The sequence below is a fragment of the Diuraphis noxia genome, unplaced genomic scaffold (assembly GCF_037042655.1).
Source record: "Diuraphis noxia isolate RWA-SAM2 unplaced genomic scaffold, SU_Dnox_SAM2 contig0002, whole genome shotgun sequence".
In the NCBI taxonomy this organism is placed as follows: Eukaryota; Metazoa; Arthropoda; class Insecta; order Hemiptera; family Aphididae; genus Diuraphis; species Diuraphis noxia.
Window position 1 is genome coordinate 45,777,049 of NW_028301712.1, and position 14,067 is coordinate 45,791,115.

The 14,067-nt window shown below is 26.3% G+C and overlaps 1 pseudogene; it reads left to right on the plus strand.

Annotated features, from left to right (window-relative positions):
* Nucleotides 1–2,341: 2,341 nt before the first annotated feature.
* On the plus strand, nt 2,342–4,057 carry LOC149058526 (uncharacterized; annotated as a pseudogene).
* The last annotated feature ends 10,010 nt before the right edge of the window (nt 4,058–14,067 follow it).

Genomic DNA, 14,067 nt, shown 5'->3' on the forward strand with positions numbered 1-14,067 from the left:
TATTTAAAATGTTTTTACTTTTTAGCACTATACGTCTATAACCTATACCTCAGATTAAATAAAATTATGCAATAAATAATACATTTTTTAATACATTTAACAATTGTGGAATTTCTGAAAGTTAAAGAATTATTAAAATTGAATTTTTAGATTTTACTAGATGGACTCGACATAAAATGAATTTGTTTTGAACTTAACCATCCAAATTATCATCAGCAAATTAGCCGTGTTGTTTAGAACCTATAACAGAAAAAAAAAATTCTTAAAAATTTTAAATGTTGATTATGAAAGTCGAAAAAAAATGTTAACGGGTACCAATGAGTGATAGCAATAATATGTCTCTCATTCTTCATAAATATAGCATATTTGTACATATTAAATACTATATAACATGGAAATGGAGGTAAAATTTAGAGTAAAATTAATTTTTATTACTGAAGATCCCCTAAGTAGAAGTCATAGTATAACATGGAGTAAAATAAGTTTTTATTACTGGAAATTTCCTATGTAGAAATCATAGTGACCTTTTCATAGTTAATCATAAAATATAACGAGTGGTATATAGTTAGTACCACCCAAATCCATTTTAATTTTACAAGGTTGGCAACACCCTTGTTGTCGTATAACCATTATATTTAACTGCCGGGTAACCACTCTTATAATTTTTCTGACAACTACCATTTTCCGAGAACTAAGAAGTGTTAAAAGTTATTGAAATAATTAATTATTATACATTCAATTATTATTTATTAAGTTTTTCAAGTGACAAGTTGTTGTATGGACTATGGACCGTTGTAAACGTATTGTTAATGGTTAAGACGTAGGAAAATTCGGCAGTAAAAACACTAAAAACATGCTTTTGAGTAGTATATATTTGCCGATCCTGGCACCACCACCACCAAACCACCACCACCACCACCACAACCACCTCTCCTACTCACCGCCTGGCCAATGGTGCTGAAGCCGGTACACCGCTCCCCGCCAGCACCAGCACCAACACCTCTCCTACTCACCACCCGGCCATAGGTGCCGCAACCAGTACACTGTTACAATAGTAAGTACTGTGTAAGTGTAATAATATATTAAGATATTTTTTACAACTATAATCAACTTTTTGGCAACAAATTGAATGTTAAATTTAAAAGCTAAAAATTAATTAATTAAAACTGATAATGATGATTCAATTTTAGTAAAATCATCTTATTAATTTCACTATAAATAATTTTCAGTTCAATTTATAATTAATTTTAATTAAACACAAATAATATTTAAGCACTAAAAAAAAGTTTCATTATAGGTAACATTACATTACATAGGTTTCATTACAGATAATATCTATACATTATTTATGTTTGATAATAGGTCAATTCACTCTAATATTTTAGCGAACAATACAAAATTGAAACAGCTAAAATTGCATTTTTTATATTAAGTGTTAAGAAAACAACGCAATATGCGGGTACGATGTCATCATGAGAGAAACATTATTGAGGAATCATTGATCACATTTTAAGTGATGATGAGAATCAATCTGAAATCGGGTACTTCCATTAAGGAACTGGAAAGAAACATTAAAATTTTGAGTGTGTTCAGGTAAATCATAACTATAATTTTATCAAAATATATACCAAACTATTATCAAAATAGAATCAAGATTTCTGAGTCAGATTACAATAATAGAAAAGCACATAAAACCTTAAATATTATGATGAATTTTGAAAATGCAATAGTGTATGAAAATTTAAAACATTTTCTTACAAAGAACAGTATACTTAAAATACACGGATTTGAAAAACAAATATGAAATGTGATAATAATAATTAAATATTATGAAGAAAATATCTGTAAAATTATTTAGTGAAAAATAAAACAAATTTACATTATTCCGTAGTAATAGCTTCTTTCTCTTTTCGCTTTTCAATTTTTTCCTTATTTTCAAGAACTTTAGCTAGTTTTTTTTTACATTTGCCATATAGTAATCGTAATTGGTCCATTCTACTCATTAACACAGGTATACGTTGTGCTGGTGTCGATTCTGGGTCTAAAACTGATAAGTTTCATGCTGTTGTAATGAAAGATTTTAATTATTATAATATATTAGGTACTCATCATGTGCCAGAAAAGTCCAATCACATATTCACATCATACATAATATGACATGCATTGTGATATTGATATGAATATAATATCAGCAATCGTCAACATTTTCAAATTTATTTTTTTCATTTAGAAATTCATAAAAGTTTTTCGGCACACGTGTCGTATGCTATCTACGGTCGATTTATGGTACCGCGAAAAAATAACCCCGGAAATTTAGACCCCGAAAAAATAACCCCTTAATATGAGTTTTTGTAAATTAATCTCAAATCAATACAAAATGTATAAAATATCTATTGTCCTATTACCTACGTACAATTGTTATGTTCCCACAAATAATATTAATTTTTAATTCAATGATAAATTATTGTATACCTACGATAAAAACGATTGAGAGCACGGTCTGTCTGTCATATCGATCAGATATACAATAACTATAGGTACAGTGACATATTATATTTTTATTTATATATTATTGACATTGTATTACAAATTTATACTTTATTACTTACAAATCATTTTTATAACAGGGTTATTTATTATGCAAATCTCGATTTATTAGTGTCATATTATGCTATCTACATTACTAAAGTTATCTACATATTTTCTCATCCTATTTTTAATACGTTAGATTCATTGATAATTAAGATAATGATGGTAATACTAATACTACAGATACTTCCGAGGATAATTCTAACGAAGAAAATCAAAACTATTATACTAATCGAAATTATGGCAGCCGAGTTCAAGGACCTTGGGTGTTTGGCATGACGAGCTGTTTGCGCGAAGATGGAATTTTGAACGCCATTTTTTTATAGTCAATAAGAGGGATCGAGACACATTATTACCGATAATAATTCAAGAAATAGAACCAGGATCAACAGTTCATTTAGATGAGTGGAGAGCATACAGTACATTAAAAAATCACGGTTTTCTTCACCAAACTGTTAACCATAGTAAGAACTTCATAGATCCGCATACAGGTGCTCAAACTCAAACAATTGAGTGTTTATGGAGACACCTAAAGGTCAATTACAATTTAAGATCACGAGTAGTGCAACAAACCTATACTCGATAGGCAATTACAGGAAGAATGGTGGCGTTCAGTCAATCCAACCAATACGTTTAAAGCTTTTTGAAAGACATAAAAGAAACATTTTTATAAATCTTTTATTATTTCAATGACAACTGTAAAACTACAAGTTCTAATAAAATTATTTAGGTAAGGTGAGAATACATTTTTTCACGTAAATAGCATACGACACGTGTACCAGTTTTTCTTTCGATTTCTAACATAAAACATTTTAATAGAAGATTCTTAAAATTTGTTTGCTTTAAATGAAATTATAAAACTACCAGAAAGTAACAAACATTTTTCATAAGCATTTAAATTAAAAATGTTTACAATATTAAAACTTCATCAGTAAATTAATGAATTTTTGATAATTTGCTTGTAATTCATAAATTAATAACGATCCACTTAAAATGTTCACCAAATGTAAAAACTACCATTTTCCATACACGATAAAATTTTATTTTTACAACCATGAAAAAAAATTTTCATTTTGTAAATTATTTTTCAAATAAAACTTCATAAAAGTTTTTATTTTCAAAGCTAATATTACACATTTTAATAGTTGATTCTCAATAAGTTATTTCGTGTTAATTGTTACACTATTATTCTTAGAAACTTAAAAACCTTATTTGTTCTTATTTGGTTAATCAACAAAATGGGTATTTTGAAAACTAAAATATGTTGGGGACATTTTGGTAACTTTTGAATTTTTGAAAAAATAAAATCTTATGCCGTTCAATCTGAATTTCTATGCTAGTTACAGTAAAAAATTGTATCTAAATCTATTGATTTTCCACAGAGATACTAAGGGTGATATGGGACTTTTGGGAAACTATGTATAACACATCAATTACAATGTCATGCTTGAAAACTACCATGAACTAAGATATATCTTAGTTCATGAAAACTACTGTACAGCAGGCGATACTAAATTGTCCACCTTTTTTTTTTTTTAATATGTATGAAAAAATATAAAAATTTGATGCACATTTAGTACAACACTATGTACTAGTTTTAATATATTATTTACTCTAATTTAAAGTAAATTAATATCTTGAATAACAACTGTTACAGAATTACATTTAATTAAAAGATTAACTTTAAAACTAACCTGGAACTCTAGAAGTTGTAGTAGTAGATTTACTGTGTTTCGATGATTTTTTATTACTGCTAATTTTTGGTACCTTTGCTTTTTCTGTGAATAGGTACATACAATAATAATATTATGCATTTTTAGAAACGTCTGAATGTATATAATATGCACTTACTTTTAACAACTTTTTCTGGTTCTATTCCAAGTTGTTGTTCATTTTTGGCTGAAGATTCATTAATACTTTTAGGATTTCTACTAGAAATCTCAGCCTCGTTGAGTATTACTTCATCTCTATAATTGTTGTCTTGTCTAGATCCAGAGAAATTATTAGTGTTAGTTTCATAAAAACTATATTTGCTTGTACTTGGTTTATTCATTGAATCAGAGAAACCTTTACTAGTACTAGGCTTATATATATCATATTCTGTAACTTTATGACTGTACTCTATATCTAAAGTGTTATTTTGATTATCTTCATTAACTGTTTCTTCTCTAAATTGAAAATCCAGTTGCTCCATAGTTTTTTCTTTTTCATATGTATCTTTTGCATTTTTGATTTTATAGTCAAAATGTTCAGGTGTATCATTATTTGAATAGATTTGGAATTTTTGGCCTTGTGCTTGTATGTGTCTATTGGAAAAATTATCTTCTTCGCAAACAACTACAAGATTATCATCCATTTGATAATCAGTTTCAATTTCATCATTTTCAATTATCATCAATTTAGATGCATCATCATCATCATAAATTGTATTTTCATTTGTCTTTGATGTACTAAAAATGTTATTTGGTTGTAATTTGGGTGATTTTATGAAAAAATTCAAAACTTTATCTTTTAAATTAGGTTCATTAATTTTAAGAACAATTTCATTCTGAAAATATTGCTCAGATTCTTCATTCTTGCCTTTTGAAGATTTAGAGACATGTTCTAGTTTATTACATTCAGATTTTTCACATGATCCAGATTTAGTTAATTGATTTTCTTCTTCATCTTCAGACAACAATGAGTAGCACATAATATTGGATGTTCCTACACTTGTTGTATACTCTATTGCAGATTTTTCGCATGATCCAGATTCAGTTAATTGATTTTCTTCTTCATCTTCAGACAACAATGAGTAGCACATAATATTGGATGTTCCTACACTTGTTGTATACTCTATTTCAGATTTTTCGCATGATCCAGATTCAGTTAATTGATTTTCTTCTTCATCTTCAGACAGCAATGAGTAACACATAATATTGGATGTTCCTACACTTGTTGTATATTCTAATTCAGATGTTTCGCATGATCCAGATCTAGATTTAGATAATTGATTTTCTTCTTCATCTTTAGACAGCAATGAGTAACACATAATATTGGATTTTCCTACACTTATTGTATTCTCTCTTCCTGTATGTGAATTATCTACAATATAAGTAAAAAGAAATATTATATATAAATATATTTTTATTTAAAATATACAAAAAAGTAGTCAATTCAGGATTTTTTAATTTCATAATGTAATATTATGATGGTTTTCTATTTGTTAATTAAGTAGGTTGGTTGAGCAGAAATGAATATGAGGGTAACTATGAATTCATCAAATTTTGTATTATAAAGCTCACAGAGGTCTGTGATAGGAGTTGGTTACTTAACTCGGAATAAATGTTTTACATTAAAAATGCGTTAGTGATTCACCAGACTAACATTTTAGCAAAATCTATATATATTACATCAATTTTGTAACTATCATCAAGGATACAGAATATTTTATTACAAAATATGATGTTGCATAATATATTTCAATGATCAGGACAAAAACCTTGTTGTTTGTACATGACTACAGGATTATTGATAGACAGTTGAATGGAGTTCAGCACATGCCATTTAAAGCACTTAAATGTGACTAAGAAATTCAACAGGTATATAATTAATGATCTATGAGTAATATCCTAATTTGATGTTAAGAGTTATAGAGTCAATTTTTAATTTTTAAAATTGACCAACGATAACTGCAGTGGTCGTTGCCGACTTTATTTTATAACTTACACAAAGTATAGGATAATTATGTATGTTATTTAGTTAGTGAAAAATTACTATAGCTTCATAAATTGAAAAATAAATAAATTACTAATATATTATAAAGCTCGGATTATAAAGAACTAAAGTGAAAAACAGCATAATATTGATAGCTCTCAGTTCAAATGTGCAGCTTAAACCATTTAAAGATATAGATTTAGGAAGATTATGCAATTTATGCAACTCTTATTACCTATTGAATGATTAAATTATTATGAAAATTGCAATAAACTCTAAATATTCTTTGATTATTATTAATTATTATAATGATTTGTTATTGTTGTATTAAATTATATAAAAAGTTATACAATAAAAACAAATTAAACTTTCATAAAAGTAATATATGTCCACAATGGGTGTATAATATTGACTCTGCTTGTAACTATTTATGTATTTTTATAAATATAACTTAATGTAATAATTTACACACCTATATTCAATAATGAATGATCATCCAAGGTTCTAGTTGGCGGAGCACTGCTAAAGGAAGATTTTTTCTTATGTGAATATGATTTGAGTGGAGCAACTGACCTTCTAATTCTACTAGTTGTAGATGGAGCCTTTTTTTGCTAAAAACAAAAATATTGAGATTTTTAGTCAGTGTTTGAATTTATGTCATTTTGTTTTAACTAGTATGATTAATAATATAAAAATATCCAAGTAGATAAATTAAGTTTGAATAAACTTATTGTATTACATTTTTTTTTTTTTTGTTCAATAATTTAAAAAAATTAAATATTGAATAAACTGATTCAATGAGTTAATATTTAAAGAATCTATTAATTTTTTTTTATTTTATGTATATTATATATTTATAATTTATATATTATATTACATATAATTAATCTACCTAACCTATCAAAAATGTATTGGAAATATTAAAACTCTTAGAAATAACACAGCATAAAAAATGTTTGATAGTTTTTGAACATTTTTTAAAATTTATTTTCAAAAAAATCATATTAATACAATTTTAGAATTAAACTGAATTTAAATTATTTATAACATATAATTTGATATGGTTATTACACTATAGCATTGTTTATAATGTTTATGTATAACATGCATAAACAAAATAATATTATTAAATACAATTAATTATGTTTTCGGGTCTTTAGTTTTTACATAATTAAACATTTAAGTTTTTTTTTTTAATTTTAAGAATTATGATCCATAATAATCATAATATACAAAATTAGCTATACATTTTATTAAAAACTGTTGATCTATGACTAAATGTATAAAGAATTTTTAATGAATGCTGCATTTGATAGAATTATTCAAATGGGATACACAATTTAAAATACAAAAGAATGTGTTAATATAATTAATGAAAAAATATTTTCAAATATTATAAATGATTAAAATTGAATGAATAAGTAATATTTTATAGGTTTAAATATCCATATTATCATTGACCAAAATAACAATGCAATTATGCATGCTAGTATGCTACCAATCCATGATCCATATCATTTAGAACTCATAATCTTAAATAACTAATGTTAACAAAAATTTAATTTATCATTATAATATGTAATCAAAGTAAGTTAGTAAGATTTAGTTTTAAAATAAAATATCTCTATAAGATTCTAGTATGAAAAACAGAATCTAAACATTTAAATTTAAGAAAATTATTTTACATCAAACATTTTCTATTGAATAATTTTTAATTATTATACATACTTTCGGAGAACTACTTTTTGAAGAATCTGTGTAATTATCAACTTCAAATTGTGGTTCCTGATCCTTAGTTTTACTAGAAACACGCGTTTCATCTATCCATTCGTCATAAAGTGAATTCCATCCATTATAGTGAACGTAATATTGTATTAGTCCTTCATTTTCACACACATTAATAACCTAAAATTGTATAGTGTTAATCAATTTTGCAATTTTATTGTTTTATAAAATACAATTTGTAATATAGGTATTACATTTAAGTATATATCAAAATATTAAGGTTATGGAATGATTAAAATAGGGTGGATAGGGAGTATACCAGCCTTGGTGACAATGAAACTTATCGCCGAAGGGACTGGTGGTTGCCACAGACCAGTCGCTTGCGGGTTATTATTAGGACTCGGAAGTTATATAAGCTAGAAAATTAAAACACTAATGTATTCATAATATTTTGGAGTTATAGGATTATGTGTTGTATAATAACACATTATCAATAGAAAATTATTTTGTTTACCTATTGTCGGACCTATTCAATTTTTATATTTTATGAAACAAAAAATAATATATTTTGTAATGTATTTGAATAACTTACTTCTGCATCATAAGTTGTGTCTTTTTTATCTCCATAGTATACAGCTATATTATCTCCAACAATCACTGATGAATCTTTATCAAACGGCACAATATTACTAAATAAACAAAATATAATACCAATATTAAATAATATGAATACACTCTATCCAGCGAGATAAAGTGCTGTGAGCCAATCATAATCCATTTTTCCAAACACCCTTTTATAAGGGAACTGGTTTGGATAGTAGATTGATGCAGAATCAATACTTTTTCTCACTGCGTAGAATATAGATTTATGTGCATTTTATGAACATACACTGGTGATGAAATTAAATTGTTCGAAGTGCTTTTTTCCTCTTTATCTATAAGATAGTTTAATGCTAATATTTTTGATTTAGTAGGTACAACTTCTTTGGTTTCTGGTTGCATAACTATCTTATAGGTATCCGCAAAATTTTCCATTACAACTTTCTCTTTTTTAGTAATATTTTGAACTGATTTTCCTAATTTTTTTAGAGTTTCTTTATTGAGTTTCATAAGTTTTTCTTTAGATTTAATATTTTTGGCTTTTTTTTCAATTCTTGCATAATTTTTATTTGTACCAGTTCTATTGACATTTCCTATAATGCTGCGACTATAATTACTGTATGTCCTTACTACCTTTGAATGGTTCAACATAGAACACTCAAAACTATGTAAATATCTGCAATGCAACACAATAAATTTATTGATTCTGTTCCAAATAAATAAAAATGAAAACAATAATTAAATGATTAATACTCAAGTACATACTATGTTTATATTTTATTCTAAAAATAAATAAATTAAAACTATTATTTGTCAAAATGTGTTAAACTGTATTGCTCGTTGAAATATAAAATATATTTTATAATAAGAATGTTACAGTATTAATGTAAATAATGAGTAGCAATGTATCATGTAATTTTTTTAAATACCTAATATAACTTATATAATAGTTATTTAACCTAGTATTTATAAATTGGTAGGATTATTAATGTATCATAAAAAAAATGCTTAAATTTGTAATCATGTTCATCTTACATCCTTATTTTTATAACTCAATGTTTCAAATAAACAACCATGATAATTTATCAAACATTTATTCTAAATCTTCTTTTATCATGCAAATATATATGAAAAAAAATCATTTAATTTTTCTGTCTGAGCTCAATTTTTTCTATAAATACAGGAAACAAATTTCTACACTAAAAATGCCGTTATGAATTCATGTTATTCACAAGTCAACTAACCACACCAGCATGTGTTATATCCTTCTTACAAATGTGTAAATAGCAAATTGTACATTCTGGATAATCAATTTAACTTTGTTATGATTAGTATTAGAGCAAATTAACCTATCATCAATTTTAAAAGTAAGAATGTTACCTAGAGAACCTCGTAGAATTTTTTTGTATTTTAATTTTTAAACAAATTATTAAAATATTAAAATTGTACATTGTTTGTTCATTTTAAGACATTCATAACTTACTTTAAAAGCAAAATATAAAAATACCCAATAGATAATATTTTTACTTTTAAATTTGATAATAGGTCAATTAGTTCCACTATTAATCATAACAGAGTTCAATCAATTATTCAAACTTACAATTTGTTCTGTTATGCATTTGTAAAACGTATATAATACATACGTGTGTGGCTTCTTCTTAATTGAGACATACAATGTAAAATAAAAATATCAAGATGATCTTTGTGTACATTTCTATTTTTTTTTACAATTTTATAGAAAACACCAAAAATTGGTGCTTCAAATATTTTATGTTGTCAATAATAAACTGAATTTAAAAAAAAAAATGTTATTTATTTTGTATCTAATTATAAGAATAATACTAAATTTTAAATATTATTAGAACATTTAAATAGCTACATAAAAGAAACAAACATTAATATAAGAATTTTATGTTACATAATATTTAATTAATAAAAATATATGTTTACAATAATTTATATTAGTATTATGATAATATTTATGGAAACATTTAAATAAAAATTATACTTAATCTTAAACTATCAAGAAACTAAAAAATATAATAATGATATAATATATATTATAATAAAAATAAAATTGAAAAGTATTTTTCTATATTTAGCAATTAATTAATTGAATATTAAACGAAAGTTATTTGACTTTTTACTGTTAAAAACATTTTGATTTGATGGTTAATGTTATTTTTAATCTTGACTAGAATATTAAATTATAAACAAATATACATACCGTTGATAGCAATATTTAACTAAAAAAAATGATTGTTCTTCATAACCAGCCTTATTTGTAACAAATGTCCATAGTTTACATTTATTTACTTTATTAAATCCTCCACAATTATTGACAACCTAAAAATAAATAAATATTATCAATTATTATTAAAGATCTATATTATCTATTAGAAAAGTGGTTGTAGTTTATAGATTATATTTGAAAATTTGAATAAAAAGCAAAGATTGTAAAAAAAAAAAAAACAAAGAACTTGATTCTTGACTGTCTTAATTGTTTTGCAGAAGTATAAAATAGAAATAGTATAGGTACATTTAATTGGATAGCACATTTACAATTTATTTTAAGAAGATAGGTACCTATCCGATATCAAAAGTATGTTGAAGTGTTTTTTTTTTTTTTTTTAATTGGAGTAATAACTAGTTGATGTATAAATTGGTAAGATTTCAATAGGTATATAAGGTCTAAAATAAAAATCACTGATGCAAGTAATGAAAAAAAAACTATAGTTATTTAATTTTATGTAAATATACCACAACAGGCTATTTATTCCCCTTATAATATCCTATAAAAGTATAATATTACCTATATCATTGCTTAACATAAATTAATTAAATTTTGTATCAAATACCTTAAATAGTTCATATAAATCAACATCAATGCCATTAATTGTTGGAACTTCATTAAGTGGAGTGCCACGATCATTCATAAATGTATACAGCTGTGCGATAAAGTGATCTTTTTCAGCCATCGATCCTTGGTCAGAAATCTTAAAATAATGTATTTAATACAAATTTTATAGTTAATCATTTATAATAAAAAGTAACAAAATAAAACATTTTTAGTAATTGTATTATCAAAAAATATTATTGTGCCTACAATTTTCAAAAAAATTTTAGCGATAAAATAAAATAACTAGTCCATGCCATTAATGTCACGATTATAGGTACAAATATATATTTAAGAAAAAAAAAACGATTGGCAACGTGTAAAACCTTTTAGATACCATTTCAAATACGAGTAGATCAAGAAGTTTGATAGGTTATTTATTGAACGATTAGCTATTTTTGCATTTTTAAATGTATTAAAATTAAGGTATTACTAATAAGTCAGATCTTAAGTCTAAGTCATATAAAATATAAAATTAATATTAGTACTTGAATTTTTATTTTGAAATATCTTAAAAACTTGACTGAAAAATAACTAATAAGTGTCTCAGGATAGAAATCAAGCGTCCCGTGCAAAGACGATTGTGTCATGTCCGAAACAATTATGTGAAACGAGTGGAAATTGATAGTCCCAAACACAACCGAAATGGAATAGGTTAGGTTTGTTCGAAACCAACCAAACGGAATCGTATGGATCGACGAATAATTAAATAAATATATATATATATATAATAATTAATAAACGCGTGAACGGCGTTTTACATCATTACCAGTATTTTATCTATCGTAGTAAAGGAAGCGGCGACGCAGACGAAAATTCGTTTCCGCGGCGAGCTGCAACTGCAAAGCTTTTAGGTGCGTTCACACTCCGCAGTCCGTGAAAGATGAACTTGATGACGACTTTCGAGTACTTCGGTCATTACTCTTAAGAGACTAGGATGCACAGATAACCTATGTAAGTATGTTGTGCCTGGTGGCCGGTTTTAACGTTGTAACCTTGTAACGCAGTCACTTGTTGGTCGGCGGTGACTGGCGGCGACTGGCGGCGACTGGCGGCGACTGGCGGCGACTGGTGGCGACTGGCGGTGACTGGCGACGAGATGTTATCCTGCCCATTTTCCATGACTAAAGATATTGATATTCCAGTGATATTCCTGCATTCTGGCGGTATTGATGAGAACCACTTAACACATTACTAAATAGCACGGCTATATACACGTATACATGTATATTGTATATACTCTGTGATATTTATACAATAAAAGAATAGGGTAATAAGCTGTTAATAAATTTAAAAAATAAGAATTTGCGGCCCGGAATGTAAGGGATTTTATAATTAATTATCATATTATATAATAGTATAATATATATATATATAATAAGACCCCTAGAAACCGCTGGATAAGGGTTCATATTATAGTCTATCCATTCTTTATTATCCAAGTATTAATACAACTTAGTGTAACGTGTAACCACCGAACTAATGAATACGCGGAATGCGTGAATGAATGAAAGTAGATTTTAAATCCATCCTGATGAAAACTATATTTATACATTTATACTTATAATAAGAATTGCCATGTATTTAGTTCAATGACTATACCATCGAGTAGGTAATAAGTAATAGAAACGATTGTTTGGTAATACACTCAAATATACAGTAACGTGCCCAGTGGAGAAGAGTTTAGGAGTTCCCAATATATATATATATAATAATTCCCTATATATTCTAGTTACCTCTCCAATTGTAAGATTTATTTGAATTAATTTCTTTATGTTGAAATAGGCTTTTGCGTCTGGGAAAAAAATGTCAAATTATCGAAAAACGTTACTTAGATTTTTTTATTTATGTACCAATACTAAAAAGTATCCCTCATCATAGCTTACGTACCTACCATAATTATTATGAATACCTATAAATATATATTTTTAATACAATTAAATAATGTATGTAGCTATTATGTACTTACTTCTAAGTGCTTTAATAAATTGGAACTAGTCCTTGGGTCTGCTGTCAGTAGTTTGGACGAAGTACAATATTTACAACGAACATTAAATTTTTGATACGTTTCAAAATCTTCTTTTAGATCAATTATTTTAAAAATGTGGTCATATTTTGACCAAGGTAGGCGATAGGTTTTACAAGTGACATCAGTGATCGAAGATTGACTATTGTCAATTTCGTTGAAATCTGCCATTACAATGTTTTTCGAATCAATTTTTTTACTTAAGAACAATGGAAAAGACGTTTAAGGAACAAAATCAGCGTCGCAACATAAAGACTATGTCGAATAGTGGCGGTCTGTGCGGAAAGTTGAACACAACACAACTCGCACACACACGCAATAATTTTATTATCGCATGTGGCATATATTATTAGCCATTAGTTTATTACTTATTATAGGGAAATCCCGAAATCATGATAATATCTTATCGCCTTCGCTGGCTCGTCGCTACAAAATTGGAAAATACGTAATGACATTACTGGCCAACGGCTAACTAAAAATAGTATAAAATAAAATAAAATAATAATAATATACATAGTGACTGTCATGGCAATAC